This window comes from Schistocerca nitens, chromosome 1, assembly GCF_023898315.1.
Source record: "Schistocerca nitens isolate TAMUIC-IGC-003100 chromosome 1, iqSchNite1.1, whole genome shotgun sequence".
In the NCBI taxonomy this organism is placed as follows: domain Eukaryota; kingdom Metazoa; phylum Arthropoda; class Insecta; order Orthoptera; family Acrididae; genus Schistocerca; species Schistocerca nitens.
The window spans coordinates 815,027,127-815,045,775 of record NC_064614.1 but is presented as its reverse complement, the minus strand read 5'-3'; the positions used below and the strand labels follow the sequence as shown (position 1 = coordinate 815,045,775).

The following is an 18,649-nucleotide window of genomic DNA, read 5'->3' as shown; positions in this document are numbered from 1 at the left end:
CAGTGGAATCCCCAGCCACCCCGCTGGACAATGCGCTGGGGCTACCCCTCTTGTCCGGCTAACGTTCGGGACCACGTGTTTGCTGCTGGGCCCCGGCTTTGACCAGCGTCATGTGCGGCCTCCCCAACTCCGAACATATATCTCCAGGGCGCGACGACTCGCCCGTTACCTCACACCGTCCATCAGTATATTAGATCTGCCTGATCTCAGTGTAGCTGTGATTGTTCATTCGCATTTGCGCTGCACAGTCACATCAGCAACAGTCACTGTGGGCAGCTTCAGAGGAGCTGAAATGTTCCTTTTGTATTTGTTACTTAGATAACACGCAATAACTACACGTTCGAAGTCACTGAAGTCTCCTAACCGACCCATCGTGCTGTTACCGCTTCTCAGCTGACAACACCATACTACTCCTTTTATTCTAGCGGACTCGTCTCTTGTGACATCTAAAAACCAATTCTACATCTGCATCTACATTTATACTCCGCAAACCACCCAACGGTGTATGGGGGAGGGCACTTTACGTGCCACTGTCATTACCTCCTTTTCCTGTTCCAGAAGCGTATGGTTCGCGGGAAGAACGACTGCCGGAAAGCATCCGTGCGCGCTCGAATCTCTCTAATTTTACATTCGTGATCTCCTCGAGAGGTATACGTAGGGGGAAGCAATATATTCTATACCTCATCCAGAAACGCACCCTCTCGAAACCTGGACAGCAAGCTACACCGCGATGCAGAGCGCCTCTCTTGCAGAGTCTGCCACTTGAGTTTGCTAAACATCTCCGTAACGCTAACACGCTTACCAAATGACCTTGTGACGAAACGCGCCGCTGTTCTTTGGATCTTCTCTATCTCCTTTGTCAACCCGACGTGGTATGGATCCCACACTGATGAGCAATACTCAAGTATAGGTCGAACGAGTGTTTTGTAAGCCGCCTCCTTTGTTGATGGACTACATTTTCTAAGGACTCTCCCAATGAATCTCAACCTGACACCCTCCTTACCAACAATTAATTTTATATGATCATTCCACTTCAAATCGTTCCGTACGCATACTCCCAGATATTTTACAGAAGTAACTGCTACCAGTGTTTGTTCCGCTATCATATAATCATGTATTCGCAGTACATTACATTTGTCTATGTTAAGGGACAGTTGCCACTCTCTGCACGAAGTGCCTATCCGCTGCAGATATTCCTGCATTTCGCAGCAATTTTCTAATGCTGCAACTTCTCTGTATACTACAGCATTATCCGCGAAAAGCCGCATGGAACTTCCGACTTGCAACTATGGCGTTTATATATGTATATTGTAAAAAGCAATGGTCCCATAACACTCCCCTGTGGCACGCCAGAGGTTACTTTAACGTCTGTAGACGTCTCTCCATTGATAACAACATGCTGTGTTCTGTTTGCTAAAAACTCTTCAATCCAGCCACACAGCTGGTCTGATATTCCGTAGGCTCTTACTTTGTTTATCTGGCGACAGTGCGGAACCGTATCGAACGGCTTCTGGAAGTCACGGAAAATGGCATCTACCTGGGAGCCTGTATCTAATATTTTCTGGGTCTCATGAACAAAAAATGCGAGTTGGGTCTCACACGGTCGCTGTTTCCGGAACCCATGTTGATTCCTACAGAGTAGATTCTGGGTTTCCAGAAATGTCATGATACGCGAGCAAAAAACAGGTTCTAAAATTCTAAAACAGATCGATGTCAGAGATACAGGCCTATAGTTTTGCGTATCTGCCCGACGCCCCTTATTGAAAACTTGGACTACCTGTGCTCTTTTCCAATCATTTGGAACCTTCCGTTCCTATAGAGACTTGCGATACACGGCTGTTGGAAGGGGGGCATTACCCAGAGGTTTCCGTTCGCTTTTGATCAGATAGCGTACGGTCCTGGTTTGACGAACTGTCGGACATCCTATCGCGTGTCGACTGACATATTAAACCACCCGAAGGTCTACCCTTCATCTGGGACAGCGATGGCCATGGGGTGAAACGTAGCAATCAACATAACTGCGGTATGGAAGCGCTCTGGACTGTATTCATCACTGAGTGTCTCAGATGGATGTGTAATACCTGAAGAAACTTGTGGAGTCCCTTCCTCGCCGAACAGAGGCCACTATCAAGTCTGGAGCCAGAGTTATACGGTATTAGCGTGATGTTCTGCGTGAACGATTAATTTTGGTTCGGCGGGTTTATGTGAAAATTGTAGCAGCCAAACAGAATTTTCAAAATAGGGAAACAACAATATACTGGCAATATATTAGCAATAGGTGTTTGCAATTGTGGAACACCGCTCGTCACCTGCAAATACCGGCAACGGTACTGCACAGCTGGTTTACTGCTTTAAGGAGTACACTGGTGTGCAAAATTTAAGGACGGAAGTAGCTTCTGCGTGATGCATCACTGCCAGGTAACGCAGATCAACTAAACGTGAAACACACATAAAAACAACTGCTGCAATATAATACAGAAAGGACCTGGACGAAATAACCAATGAGTCGAAGGGAAAGGCTTTATTCAAAGACAATATGTACAATGAATTCATCACGATTTATCGTGGTTCGCTGGACATTACAGATGCTGGAACATGGTTTTTAATGCAGTTTGTGTTCACCACGGCCAGCGACACATGGTCTACAACTTGGTCCCATCCTGGCGGCAAGGTGGCAAGGATTTCTTATGGTAGGTCGTTTCATTCTTCTGCAGTTCGTCTCCCCAATGCATCCCACACGTGCTCGATGGGATTTCAGTATGTGGAACGGACAGTTTGTTCCATTCGCTGAATATACTCTCGTTCGAAAAGCTCATCCACCCGCGCTGTTCGAAGCGGTAGCGCATTTTCATTCATAAAATTGAAGTCAGAGCTGCATCAGCACCTGCAAAGACGCGCAAGGGGAAGGAATTCAGTATCGCACCCTTGCAACCCTATGCCTCCATACCCCATAACTTCTGGACCACCAAATCGAGAGTGTTCGACAAGTTTCTGGGTGCACTATTTACCGTCATATGATGTGGGGTGGGAACATTAAATGCGCTAAGGAACATTGTCAAACAAGATCGTTTTAGTCGTCCAAATATTTGGTGTTTTATGTGTAGGAAGGGTATATGCGGGACTAATTTCATCACAGGAGGTTGGAATTTACCTGAAGTTTTGGTAGGAGAAGCTGGACAAAATATGAAACTACGAGAAAAACGTGATATGGCCGTAGCACGTAGGACGTATGAGGATCGATAAGATCTTAGGTGTTGGGACTATGTTTTCGTGGCGATGTTCTGGAGTTTTAGATGCTCCAGAAAAAAAGGAATGTATGATATGGACGACTTAGTCCAGAATGTGGATGAGGGTGGATATTCAAATGCAGAAGTATTGACTACTTTTATGATACCTTACATAAGTTGATGCTTGGTCCTATCTTTTATAAAATATTTGTCAAAGATATCTGGCGATGTATCAAAACGCTTAACGGTAAGAATGGATTGGTTGCAGATGGATAGGTGGAAATCAGGCCAACAGAATCACGGAATGATGCTGCTAAAGATGTTGGCGTGCTTTAAGTGTGTATATATTTGCAGTTTCCATTTACCAGACCATTCGGCCAGGAAATTCAGGTGATGTTGAGGGACAGAAAGGATTGCTTGGAGGATTTGATGGGTTGTTTGGTACACAGTGTTGTTACGATGTTTAAGGAGGCAGGTAGGAAGGTGAGGGTTCGGAAAAGTCTGCAGTATACAGATTATAAAAGGGAGAGGAGAGGACAGAGCTTTGAAGTAGCCAGGCAGTAGGGTAAATGTGATCTCGTATGTATGAGTTTGATGGAGGAAGGACGGTTCTAGATGACATATTTAATTCAGTGTCAGCCGCGCGGGGTAGCCAAGCGGCTCAGGTGTCCTGCCACGGTCACCCCCCCCCCCCCCGTCGGGTGTTCGAATGCCTGCTCGGCCATGGGTGTGTGTGTTGTCCTTAGCGTAAGTTAGTTTCAGTTAGATTAAGTAGTGAGTAAGGCTAGTGACCGTTGACCTCAGCAGTTTGGTCCCCAAGACCTTATCACAAATTTCCTAATTTTTCCAATTCAGGTCCATTCGTCTGTAGTTTAAAGAGCACACCTGCATGCGATACCCAACTAAATGTTTTTTGGTTGACATGAAAATAAAAGAGGCGCATTTTCGTTTTTATAGTTGATAATGTGTGAAATTTGGCACAGCATTGGTACTGGCCTTCTGTGGAATATTGAATGTGTTCGTAGATGTAGACTGATTCGTTGAGCTAGGATAGTTTCAAGACCTTTGCTGAAACAAGCGTGAGCTGATGAGCTGGTAGTACGGTGTCGGAGAGGACCAATTATCCGATTTTATGAAAAATAGGACCTTGGATGTTAACCACTGTTCTGCGTAGTAACTTGCGTAATGAATGATATCGTAAAAGGTAGTAAAGGTTTCGTGTAAAGCACTGAAAAATTCTTCGTGGTAACTAAACGTAATGGTATCGTGCTATGGCGCAATGTTTCACTTTTTAACAGGTGATAGCGTTCCGTTTTCAGCTGAATGAGTGTTCGTAAGTCAGCACTGCTATCTTCCCAAAGTTTTAGGAGGAACTGAATCTTTGAATATAAGCGTCATACTATATGGAAAATAGAACATTTTTATTAGCAAATAGTTTTCTTTTCTTAAAAAAGACTTGTCTAGGGATGGTAATGTGTTTTTCGTCTGAGCGGTGATATAGCAGATAGCCTCTTATGATGGGCTGTGCTATAATGCAAAGACCCGGAGGGCACTACCGCCTTTTAGCGGTGGCCATCTGCCTTGTGAGAAGACCTCATTTATGGCTTAGCGAAGAAGCGGTGCGCTCCGACTACGTCAGCTTTTCCAAGGAGCGGGTATTCCGGTCGACCACCGTAAATCCCCCATTTACGCTTCTGTTTTTTAATCCTACTTACCAGTCCTGCAAAATGTAAGACTTTTTCTTGCACATTAAATAATAATGGCCAGGTATTACTTTTACGACGCTCTCTCTTATAAAGTTTGCAACCTAAGCCGGATTGCCTGGATGCAACAGCGGCTACAGAGGGAGTTGTACGCTATTTGTGGACGGGGTTGCAAGTCCAGGAAAGATACCACCGACCTGCGTGTCGTTGCTGGCGATCCCAGCCCCACTCGCTGGCGCAAGCGAAAACTGCATCTCGACTCCTGGCTCTTCATTTGTTGCTGTTACGAAGAATTTCTTTTCGACATGTTTTTGTGTGATTTATAATATAAACAGATGGCGATTGGAGAGAATGTTGGATCGCCTCTCTGAACTCGTGTTCTGGTGTCGTGTAATGAACCAAACAATACGAAGGATGCTGTCATGCAAATGGTGCGATGTTTCTGCAGGTGACGTTTTATCATCTTCAGGTGGTTCTAATGTCTGTACCGCTTTCGGGAAACGTTCTGCCATCTTCAGGAAATTCTTATGTCTGACTGTCTTCCTTTGGACAGCGTCTCCTACACCACTCCCTTCTGCTATCGACACCCGGCGCGACTCCACCGGTGTGATGATGAGGGGTAGGGGGAGGGGATGCCCACCAGTCCGTACATGAGTTGCGGTCGTCAGTGTCTACTACCCAAATGAAAATCAGTCATTAGTACGACCTTTAGATCAGAACAAGTCAACTTGGCAAAAATTCGCACCATCTTGGTAACATCGCCAAGCTAAGTATCCTAGAACATTTCAAAACTACTGTTTGCTGGAAAATCCTATAATCACATACCAAGCTTAGGGTCTTCTATTCTGTCGACGATAAGGTTATTAAAGACGGACCGAAAGATCGGATTAGTGTGGGCGGGGGGAGGGAGGGCGGATGAGACAAATATTTTCTTTGCTGACATGCATTTCAGCTACATGGGTCGAACAACCACTGCCTTGAACTAGCTATAGGTGTACGTAACACCGTGAAATGATGTAGAGATCGGCTCTTCAGGCCAGCATTTATAGTAAGTTTTTATAGTGATAAAAATATCTTTACTATCGCAAAATCGATTTTCTGTCACTGAGTGACCATCTTCAGTGCTGTATTATATAACTTAAATTAGTAAGCACTGGTGTCAATAAGCTTACGGCAATCACATAGTCTATGTGATTGCCGTAAGCTTATTGACACCAGTGCTTACTAATTTAAGTTATATAATACAGCACTGAAGATGGTCACTCAGTGACAGAAAATCGATTTTGCGATAGTAAAAATATACGACCAATGCTGCCTCTCTTTTCAAGTATACCCATTATCTGGTCGTAGTGCACAGGACACTATGGAGTCGCCAATCGATAAAAATATCATCTGAAATTGAGGTTCAACATGCTGAAATCTTTTGCAAGTAAAAGAGTATGTATATGCAGAACACAGTATATTTTTCTTAATCATCCCAAACCACAGCACATTGAATGATAGCTTTTTACCTGTCTATGAGCACTGTATTATACGGCAGTTTGAACGCAACGTCCATAGTGGCGTTAATTTTCTTTTTCCTACTAATAACCAGGGCAACGGCCTTGCCGCAGTGGATACACCGGTTCCCGTGAGATCACCGAAGTTATGCACTGTCGGGCGTGGTCGGCACTTGGATGGGTGACCATCCAGGCCACCATGCGCTGTTGCCATTTTTCGGGGTGCTCTCAGCCTCGTGATGCCAGTTGAGGAGCTACTCGACCGAATAGTACAGGCTTCGGTCAAGAATACCATCATAACGACCGGGAGAGCGGTGTGCTGACCCCACGCCCCTCCTATCCGCATCCTCTTATGTAGGATGACACGATGGTCGGATGGTCCCGGAAGGCCACTCGTGGCCTGAAGGCGGAGTGCTTTTTTTTACTAATAACCAGGGTGTTTCAGCTACACTGTTCATCTCAGATATTTCCAGAACTTTTTAAAACATCGTAATTCAATAATCAGCCTGATGAATTGTGATAACGTATAGTATTTTTTCATATACGAGGGCTATTCGGAAAGTAAGGAACGATAGGTCGCGAAATGGAAACCACAGTGAAAATCAAAACTTTTATTTACAACAGTTAGCTACACGTTCCAGCTATTTATCTCCATAGTCGCCGATCCGACTTAGACGTTTGTCGTAGCGTTGTACCAGCTTTCCAATACCCTCGTTATAGAAGGCAGCCGCCAGTGCTTTCCCCCAATTCTCTACGCTGGCCTACAGTTCGTTGTCTGTGCCAAAATGTGGGTATATATATAACGTGTGACGAGGGCCTCCCGTCGGGTAGACCGCTCGCCTTGTGCAAGTCTTTCGATTTGACGCCACTTCGGCGACTTGCGCGTCGATGGGGTTGAAATGATGATGATTAGGACAACACAACACCCAGTCCCTGAGCGGAGAAAAATCTTCGACCCAGCCGGGAATCGAACCCGGACCCTTAGGATTGACAGCCTGTCGCGTTGACCACTCAGCTACCGGGGGCAGACATATTGTGAGTAATCAAACATTTAAAACTTAAGACGATGAGATGAGAATTGTCTTGAACAAGAAAACTCACGACAGTTATGTAATGTTGGCTGTACAGCTTCAGGCGAAACTTCTGACCAGGCCCTCGTACTTGGTGGGGGACACCATCGTTCTAGGTGTCTTTATGTGCTCCATGTGTGCTCAGAATTAAAAAGAACGACGTAAAGCGATCCACGGGCGTGATAGAAACACTGCCCAACACACATGTGCAAAACTTCACCGGATTTTCACTGTGGTTTCCATTTCGTGATAGATCGTTCCTTACTTTCTGAATAACCCTAGTATATAGCACTTTTTTCGCGGCTATATTGGGTTCAGAGATATCGGTATCAACTTCGCTTTTTCAAATGGAATTATTATAATTTTTGACGATAGTTGTTGTGGTTTTCTCTCCAAATACTGATTTGAAGCAGCTCTCTACACTACTCAATCCCGTGCAAGTCTCTTCATCTCTGAATAACTATTGCAACCTACAGTTATATCCTTTTGAACCTAGTTACTGCATTTTTCTCTTTATCTCCCTATACAAGTTTTAATCTCCCCATACTTTTCTTCAGTATTAAGTTGATGATGCCTTATTGTCTCAGAATGTGCCGTATCAACCAGTACCTTATTTTAGTCAAGTTATGCCACAATTTCTTTTTCTACCCAGTTCTGTTCAGTACCACCTAATTCGTTATATGAACTACCCATCTAATCTTCAGCATTCTCCTGTAATACCACATTTCAAAGTTTTCTACTCTCTTCTTGTCGAAACTGTTTATCGTCCTCGTTTCACTTGCATACAAGGCTAAACTCCGTACAAGTACTTTCAGAAAAGACTTCCTAACTCTGGAATGTATATTTTAAGTTATCAAACTGCTGTTTTTAAATAACGCTCTTTTTGCCATTGCCAGTCTACATATCATATCCTCTTTACTTCGGCTATCAACAGTTATATTACTTCCAAAGTACAAAACTCATCTACCAGTTTTAGTTTCTCAGTTCCTAATCTAGTTCCCTCAGCATCGCCTCATTTAATTTGGCTGCATTCGGTCACCCTATTTTGCTTTTGTTGATGCTCATGTTTCATCCTCCTTTAAAAATACTGTCCATTCCCTTCAACTTCTCTTCCAAGTCCTTTGTTGTTTCTCACAGAATTATGATGTTAACAGCCAATCTCAAATTATTTATTTCTTCTCCCTGAATTTATATCCCTTCTCCAAATTTTCTTTGGCTTCCTTTACCGCTTGCTCAATGTACAGATTGAACAACAGACTACAATCCACTCTCACTACTTTCCCAAGCACCAAGTCCCTTTTATGGCCCTCGACTCTGATAGCTGCTGCCTGATTTCCGTACAAGTTGCAGATAACCTTTCACTCCATGTATTTTACCACTGCTATGTTCAGAATTTCAAAGAGTGTGTCCCGGTCAATATCGCCAAGAGCCTTATCCATATGTACAAAAGATATAAACGCACATTTGCCTTTCTTTAATCTACCTTCGATGGTAAGTCGTAGGGTCAGTGATGCTTCACGTGTTCCTTCATTTCTCCGGAACCCAAACTGATCTTCCCCGAGGTCAGCTTCTACCACTTTTCCAATCTTCTACAAAAATTCGTGTCAGTATTTTGCAACAATGACTTATTCAACCAATAGTTCGGTAATGTTCACACGTGTCAGCACCTGCATTCTTTGTAATTAGTAGTATTACATTCTTCTTGAACTCTGGGGCTGTTTCGCCTGTCTAATGCACTTGCTCACCAGATGGAATAGTAGTATTATGGTTGACTCTCCCAAGGACATCAGTAGTTCTGAGAGAATGTCGTCTACTCTGGGAGCCTTGTTCCGACATTGAGGTCTTCCAGTGCTCTACCATATTCTTGTCGTAATATCATATCATCTTTCTCATATTCATCAAGTCGTCTTCCGTTGTGTGGCCCTTCGATATACTCCTTCCATTTTTCAGCTTTCCCTTCTTTTCTTAGTACTGGATTTCAGTCTCAGCTTTTGATATTCGCACATATGGGTTTCTTTGTAGAAGCGTCTCTTTAATTATTCTGTAGGGGTGTCTGTCTTTCCCCCAGTTACCCAGGGAGAACATTAATAAAACCGACAAACTGTAGGGACAGATTCCTGACTGTAAACTGAGGAAAAAGGTCTCATGAATGTGTGTCCCGAAATGCATCGCTTGTATGGCGCTTGTATGATAACACAAACTCTCAAAAAGGGCTTGAAATATTGAGTGATGCGGTTGGTGTCTGTGAGGGTACTTGGTTTGGTAGAGCCGAGCTGCTTCACGACCGTTTACATCTGTTTGGCCGAACACAAACCCATCTCGGCTTGTTCCCGACTTGAACACTGGATGATTCTGCTGCTTACAGTACGCTGCGTCAACCACACAGCCCGCAACACACAAGGAACATACGGCATGTGGTCAGAGGAACTGCCATTCGTCAGCGACATTTACTGTGCCAACTAAGCATTTCCGAACGTATGTTCATAGGACCTTTTCCCCTCCATTTGCAGACAGAAATTCGTCCCTTCGGTTTGCTAGTTTTATTAATAATCACCGTGTATATGCTTCTAGGTCCTTAGATTTGTCCTTAGCCGTTACTGCTTAGCCATTTCGTATCTCCAATCACTCTCATTTTGAAACGTTTGTATAATATTTCGGCTTCTTTATTTGCTGCATTTTTGAATGTTCTCCTTTCATGAATTAAACTCACCATTCCCTTTGATGTCCAGTGATTTCTACTAGTTCTTGTCTTTTACATATTTGAACATCTGCTTCTTTCACTATTTCATCTCTCAAAGCTACCCAGACGTTTTCTGATGTAACACTTTCCCCTGTTTTAGTCAGTCGTTGCCTAATTCTCCATCTGAAACTTTCAAAAACATGTGCTTCTTTTAATTTATTCAAATCCCATATCCTTAATTTCCTACCCCTTCGTAAATGTTTTACGTTTTAAGTTACAATTCATAACCAATAAATTGAGGTCCGAGTCCTCATCTGCCCATGGAAACGTCGTCCATTTTAGAACCTGGTTCTGAATTCTCTGTTTTGCCAATAGACAATCAATCTAAAATCTTACGACGTCTGCAGGTTTCTTCCCCGTATATACGCTTCTTTCATGGTTCTTAAACCAAGCGTTAGCGGTGACAAAACTGCCATCTGTGTGAAATTGTACCAGGCGGCTTTATCTTACACTCCTTTCTCAAAATACTATGCAGCTAGTATCGAATATCAGAAACAGACATAATTCAACTACGTTTCATTCTTCAAAATAGGTTCAAACATTTCTGAATAATTAAGTACGCAGAATACAATTGTAGAGACATCCGGCGACCTTGCTGGCCAATGTAGGATTTTGCAAGCACGAATACAAGTAGTACAAGCTCTCGCCGTGTGCGAGCGAGCATTATATTGCTGAAATGTAAGCTCAGGGCGACTTGCAATGAAGGGCAACAAAGCGGGGCGTAGCATATCGTCGACGTAGCGCTGTACTCTAACGGTGCCGCTGGTTAAACCAAAGGGGTGCTGCTATGAAAAGAAATGGCACCTTAGACCAACACTTCTAGCTGTCTGGCAGAGTGATGGCCAACAGATGGGTTGGTATCCCATTGCTGTCCAGGGTGTCTTCAGTACGTCTTCGGTTTGGAATCTCATTGATTGGATTATAACCGTGTTCAGTCATTAGTTCCGCTTGGAAATCAGCCCCGATGACCAGCGAATACTAGCATTAAATTTTCACTATACAGCGAAGTGTGCGCTAAATGAAACTTCCTGGCAGATTAAAACTGTGTGCTGGACCGAGACTCGAACTTGGAACCTTTGCCATCGCAGGCAAGTGCTCTGCAAACAGCTACCCAAGCAGGACTCACGCCCCGTCATCACAGCTTTAATTCCGCCAGTACCTCGTCTCCTACCTTCCAAACTTCACAAAAGCTCTACTGCGAACCCTGCAGAACTGATCTGCCAGGAAGTTTCATATCAGCGCACACTCCGCTGTAGAGTGAAAATTTCATGCTAGAAACAACCCCCAGGCTGTGGCTAAGCCATGTCTTCGCAATATCCTTTCTTCCAGGTGTGCTAGTTCTGCAGGGTTCGCAGGAGAGCTTCTGTGAAGTTTGGAAGGTAGGAGACGAGGTACTAGCAGAAGTAAAGCAGTGAGGACACAGCGTGAGTCGTGCTTGGGTAGCTCAGTTGGTAGAGCACTTGCCCGCGAAAGGCATAGGTCCCGAGTTCGAGTCTCGTTCCGGCACACAGTTTTAATGTGCCAGGAAGTTTCACCAGCGAATACGTTTCTGAAGTCTCACAGGAGAACAGTGGAATACCAATCTGAATGTCGCCCGCCATTCAGCCCGACAGCCGAGAGTGATGGTCTGGGGTGCCATTTCTTCTGATAGGAGGACTTTTTTGTTTGTCGTCTGCGGCATCTTTACGATATAGCGGTACGCCGACGATATTCTACACCAGGTTTTGTTGCTCGTCATGGTGAGCCATTCTGGTTTTAATTTGATGAAGATCCAGCGTGCTCGCCAACGGGGAGCGTTTCTGCTTCTTGTCTTTCTTGCCAAACACTCCCTGGCCAACAAGGTCACCGGAGCTCTCCACATCTGAGAACGTTTGGAGCATTAAGTGCAGAGACCATCAACCAGACAGAGAATTTGACGATGCTACGCGCCAATTGGACAGGATTTGCCGGCCGCTGTGGCCGCGCGGTTCTAGGCGCTTCAGTCCGGAACCGCGCTGCTGCTACGCTCGCAGGTTCGAATCCTGCCTTGGGCATGGATGTGTGTGATGTCCTTAGGTTAGCCAATTGAACATAATTTGCCGGCCACTGTGGCCAAGCAGTTCTTGGCGCTTCAGTCCGGAACTGCGCTGCTGCTGCGGTCGCAGGTTCGAACCCTGCCATGGGCATGGATGGGTGTGATGTCCTTAGGTTAGTTAGGTTTAAGTAGTTCTAAGTCTAGGGGACTGATGACCTCAGATGTTAAGTACCATAGTGTTTAGAGCCATTTGAACCATTTGGACAGAGTTTGAGACGATTTCCTTCAGGTGGACATCCAATAGCTCCATCAGTTAACACCAAGCCGAATGACTGCTTGCATAAGGGCCAGAGGTGGACCAAAGTGTTATTGACATGTTCAAATTTTGAAGCTATTTTTCTTGAATAAATCATCCAATTTTTCTGAAATTATGATTATTTGTTTGTATGTACCTCTACGTATATCACATCTTTTGATTTCCGTCGTATTCGGATAATTTCCTCGTGGTGTGTCGGCTTGCCCCCCCCCCCCCATAACCCCGGCCACCTCTCCCTCTCTCTCTCTCTCTCCTAGAGTGTACTTCACGTTGGATAAGTTCGGAACAGTGAGCAACATCGCCGCGATATCGGCAGGGAGGCGCATAGGGGAAATGTAGCTTTCGTTTTGTCTGTGTCGTTCACATGTGTCGAGTCTGGTTAGTTTTAAAACACAAATATCTTTCATTAACCAAGAAAAATTATATACGCTACTTTTTTGTGGATAATACAAAAACAGCGCGAAGATAAGAGTTGCGTTATACGTTATACAGTCAAAGGTTTTCACACGGCCGATGTCCAACATCAGTGAGAGTGCAGCGAATGTGGAATAAAATTTTAATGGATGGGCGCTGGAATACTGTACATGGGGTAAACAGCAAGCCTCCAGCGGTTCGAGCGAACGAAACAGGTGTTCTGGCAGGTGGTGCTCATAAACAGCACATTAGCTCCAAAGACATTGTGCGAGCCTCTTGAATTAGTCAGCCCAAGGTAGTTCGCAGGATGCGCGTAAATGGCTTTCATCGGGATCATGTACTTCGTCTCTAGCAGATTAACCAGCGGGATAGTAAAAGATGCATGGAATTCTGAGCCTCGGTTCTGATCCGATATGTTGACGGTAGGAATATTTACTGATGAAGCTACCTTTACAAATCAGGTAAGCTGAATGTGAGAGATGTACATGGTGGCCTAAAAGTCCGTTAACGTTTGAAAATGCACTAATTCATGGAAAGGCGCTGTTAGTGAAGCTTTCCTATGAGAATAGATACTCCGCTACTGCAGCTTTTGCCATAAGCAGGGAATTCGGACGGATGAAGGTCCTGTGATAAAGTCACATCGTCCCTAGCCTTGCTGATAAACGTCTCCCGGAAGGTACGACTTTTATGCAGGATGGCGCTCCAACTCATATTCGTAGAAGTGTGAAAGATCTCTTGAGCATATCGTTGGATGAGAATCAAGTACTGAGCCTCCATGCCCGTCATACTTGGCCTCCGGAGCCCCAGGCCTCAAGCCGTGTGATTATAGGTCAGACCTCATTAGAAATGCTAAAAGAAAACATCCGACACCAGTTTCTCACCATAAATACTGATATGCTTTAGAGTGCTGATCACAACATTATCCGTCGGCTACAGGTATGGTGGGTGAATAACGGCCAGCATGCTGCGCATTTCTTATAAACAGTATAGTTTTTGTTAAAATTCAATTGTTATACTAATTATTGGTTTTGTATCACAAGAAGCTCTATCAGTTGGTTATTTTGTGCGTCTTCTTCGTTTCAAGAAAAATATCATTTCAAGCATGAGAGTTAATTTTTACCTCTCTACCTTAGTTATTTCGTGAAGTCTTGAATTTGCAAGTGTTAACGGACATTTCGGTCACTCTGCACATTAGACGATTGAGAATCCGTACTGACTGAGCACTTTCAACATTAGAGGCAGCGAAGATGGACGTTTAGTGCGTGATTATTGAAATTATGTGATTAATTCTTACTTTGTTAAAGAAATCTGAAGGGCTGAAAATTACATGCTCAGTTTCTTAAGTAAGTGCTACTAGCTCTCCCGGAAGCATTACCACGGGAATTATGTTGATATGTGGTATCAGCAGAATGAATGTCCTGCTCGCTACTCACATGGAAAGCGCTCTGCCAGCTGTTTGCTGGTCGACGGATAGCGTGTGAAGACGTTATCGGTTGGCCTATGCGTTCCCCTGATTTGACACTACCGGAGTTTTTCTCTTTGTTACCCTCAAGGTGGAGTCTACTCACAAGTTCCGACGGTCCAAGAGGAATTAAAACACCACACTGTTGCAGCATGTGTAATGACATCGAAGAAATCTCTTCGGATTTTATAGAGCTTCTTGCACCAATGATTGCAAATGTGTATTGCGATAGACGGTAGGCATTTAGAACATTTGCTGGTATACATGGAGTTTTATGGAAGTGCTTATGATCACATTGTTTTTCATTTAGTATTTGTGGCTGTTATGATATAATTTTGCAATGCAAGTGTTTATATTGACTTTTAACTTAGGAGGTGAAATCGTTATTTAACAATTTGTATACCACAAAAAAAAGAAAAAAACGGTGCAAATGGCTCTAAGCACTATGGAACTTTACATCTGAGTTCATCAGTCCCCCAGAACTTACAACTACTTAAACCTAACCAAACCGGTTCTAGGCGCTTCAGACTGGAACCGCGCGACCGCTACAGTCGCAAGTTCGAATTCTGCCTCGGGCATGGCTGTGTGTGATGTCCTTAGGTTAGTTAGGTTTAAGTAGTTCTAAGTTCTAGGGGACTGATGACCTCAGAAGTTAAGTCCCATAGCGCTCAGTGCCATTTTTGAACCTAACTAAACTAAGAACATCGCACACATCCATGCCGAGGCAGAATTCGAATCTGCGGCCGTAGCAGCAGCACGATTCCGGACTGAAGCGCCTAGAACCGCTCGGCCACAGCGGCCGGCTGTATACCTCAGTTTCATGTTTTACAAATCTATTCAAATTTTGGCATGAACCTTTCTTTCAAGGCTCTTGAAAGAATGAGAACAGAACACTTACCGTAGATAACTAGTGAATCATTCATAAATGACTTTCCCTTATAGGTGATTTGTCACTGCAACGCGACGTAGACAACTGTGACTAGTAGCAGTTTCAAATAATTTTTTTCATCACCAATACAGGACACGTTCTGAGACATGAAGGAATCATCAGTTTTGTATTTAAGGTACGTGTGGGAACAAAACATTGTAGAGGGAAACGAAGAGATAAATACAGTAAGCAGATTCAAGTGGATGTAGATTGAAGTAATTATTCTGAGATGAAGGGGCTTGCATAGTACAGAGCAACAGGGAGATCCCATCAAACCCGCCTTTGGTCTGAAGACCGCGAAACGATAACAATATCAACAACAGCCACTTCAATAAGTATTAGTCGACCACAATATTATTCCAACCTTGTAGTGAAGGCCTTTCGGTCGGGTCATCGTGAGGTTTCATCGTGACATTTCACAAGAACACACTGAATTACTTGATGGTGTATGCACAACTGTCCTGAAAGCATTCACAGTGCGACGTGATCTCCTTAGACACCACTGTACTTGTTTACTGTAACATCACCGCATGTTTCCGATCATGGCCTCGGGAGACCAAATACAATAATATCGTGGCCAGGTAGCAGATTCTCTTAGCTGCGTCAGTCTGGAGCGCCCAATCCACTAGAGTCGACTGTGTGTACAACAACACTAGCTTGTGCAAAGGACTGCACTCGGTTTCATTGTCGGAACAGATGTATTATAATTTCAAAATATTATAATTATCCCGAAAGTTGCAATCGGATTTTGAAGAACGAAACGCTGTTCAGTTCGTCTGTTTTAGAACTACGATTCTAACTACATTCATTATTCGAATTACATTTTAAAAAAAACGAATGTGATACCGATAACTATGGCTATTGAAAGAGATTCTGCGTCGTCGAGTGAGGACCTTTTTATAGCTCATTTCTATGAAAACACATTTACTGTATCTTGAACGGTTAAGGAGCTGTTAAGCTGAATCACACCGTACAACGAAAAGTAACAATCGTACTTGCAGCTGGCATTTTTCAACGCAGAGACTGTGCTGCCCAAACGTGCTGCTCACAGGTCTCACGCCCGCCGCGACCGCTCTCCTCTGAGCTTACTCAGCATCTTAGGTGGTCTTCCCCTCCACCCACTCCCTCTTATTCAGAACGGCTGAGAGCTACGAGACAATTGGCAGTCTTTGCGTGAATGCTGTCATTAGAACTGCAATGGGCTTCTGACTGCTAATTGCCGCTGTTCATTTGGCGGCTGTACCAGCTACCACCTCCCCCACCCACACTGCTTTTCGATTGTGTCCTCTGCGCTGCTTGCTCTCCCCTTGTCACAGTCCTCTCTCTCTTTGTGCTGCTGTTTCCACGTTGATTTAGAGTTACAATACCAACGCATGTACCCCGGCGAATAGCGCATAACGCACTATGTCAACTTACGTCATTTAATAATGTAAGAACAAGGAGTCTTACACCATAGACACACATAATTTAATTCATTGCTGTTGTGGTACATAGCTGGAGGCTTAATGTCCTAGCTTCTGGCATACGTTGTGTACAGGGTCTACAGAGCGGGTGAAATAAAACTGACCAGGAAAACGCACTCCAAGAAAAAAAAAAATACACACCGCGAAGCAATTATTCGGAAGAGTGCAGAAATCAGCAGATGTGATTGATGTACACCTGCAGACAGACAAAAGATTACATTTTCAGAAAAACTGGATAATTTGTTCAAAACAAAGAACTTCACAAATTCAGCATGTCAGTAAATCGTCGGTCCACCTCTTTCCCCTGTGCAAGCAGTTACTCGGCTTGGCACTGATTGGTAGAGTTTCTGGATGTCCTTGACGAGCATTGTGCCAAATTTGGTCCCGTTGGCGAACTGGATCTTCAAAATCCCGAGATGGCTGCAGGGCCCTTCCCACAATGCTCCAAACTTTCTCAACTGAGGAAAGATCTGGCGGCCTTGCTGGCCAACGTAGAGTTTGGTAAGCAGAAAGTCATGCAGAAGAAGCTCCCGCAGTCTGGACGCGCCTTATACTAAGTCCAAGATGGCTCGCCATGAATGGCAACAAAACGGGGTGTAGAATGTCATCGATGTGCCACTGTGCTGTAAGGACGCTCGGAAGAAAACCTGTGGCGTCCTGCTATGAAAAGAAATGACACCCCAGACTCTTACTCCTGGTTGTCGGGCCGTATGGCTGGCGACAGTTTGGCATCCTACCGCTGTCCGTGGCGTTGCCAGACACTTCTCCATTGATCATAGGGGCTCACTTTGAAGCGGGGCTCGTCGCTGATGACAATTCTACTCAGTCCCTGAGATTTCAGGCCGAATGTGACGGACACAAGAGCAAACAGGTTTGTTGTTGTAAAGAGGACAATCGTAAAATGGTTCAAATGGCTCTGAGCACTATGGGACTTAACATCTGTGGTCATCAGTCCCCTAGAACTTAGAATTACTTAAACCTAACTAACCTAAGGACATCACACACATCCATGCCCGAGGCAGGATTCGAACCTGCGACCGTAGCAGTCGCGCTGTTCCAGACTGCGAAAAATCGTAGTCGGCGCAAGAGGCGCCATGAGATGTATGTTGTATGTTAACCGGGGACCTAGAAACGGTGGAGAGGCTCCGTCCCCGCCGCAGCCGCAGTGATCCACAACCCCACGACGACTACCGCAGTCCACTTCATCCCTCCGCCGCCCCACACCGAACCCGGTTCGGCACCCGGTGGACTCCCCCAGGGAACATCTCACACCAGACAGGTGTAACCCCTATATTTGCGTAGTAGAGTAATGGTGTTGTACGCGTACGTGGAGAACTTGTTTGCGCAGCAATCGCCGACATAGTGTAGCTGAGGTGGAATAAGGGGAACCAGCCCGCATTCGCCGAGGCAGATGGAAAACCGCCTAAAAACCATCCACAGACTGGCCAGCTCACCGGACCTCAACACAAGTCCGCCTGGCGGTTTCGTGCCCGGGACCAGGCGCTCCTTCCCGCTCCGGGAAACCGTGCGTTAGATGAGATGAGTCCACTTTCTGTGAGCCCTATATTGCTGGTACTTGTGCTCACTTAAGCCTCAGTTGCACGTTGTATCTATGATAATTATGAATCTGGGGCTCTAAGTGCCTGTTTGACGATTGCTCGGTCCCCTCTTTCTGTCGCCTATCTAGGTCGATGCTTCCTTCTTGACGCCGTGTTCAGCCATGGTCACTCATTCTTGGCAACATGGTCAAACAGTGACAACGCTCTTGTTCAGCGTCGAGCGATCCGCCGATTACTCCAACCGGCTGCTTGCA

At 44.8% G+C, this 18,649-nt stretch overlaps 1 pseudogene; it reads left to right on the top strand.

Annotated features, from left to right (window-relative positions):
* Window positions 1-6,524: 6,524 nt before the first annotated feature.
* LOC126211322 (5S ribosomal RNA) lies at window positions 6,525-6,642 on the top strand (annotated as a pseudogene).
* Window positions 6,643-18,649: the final 12,007 nt, after the last annotated feature.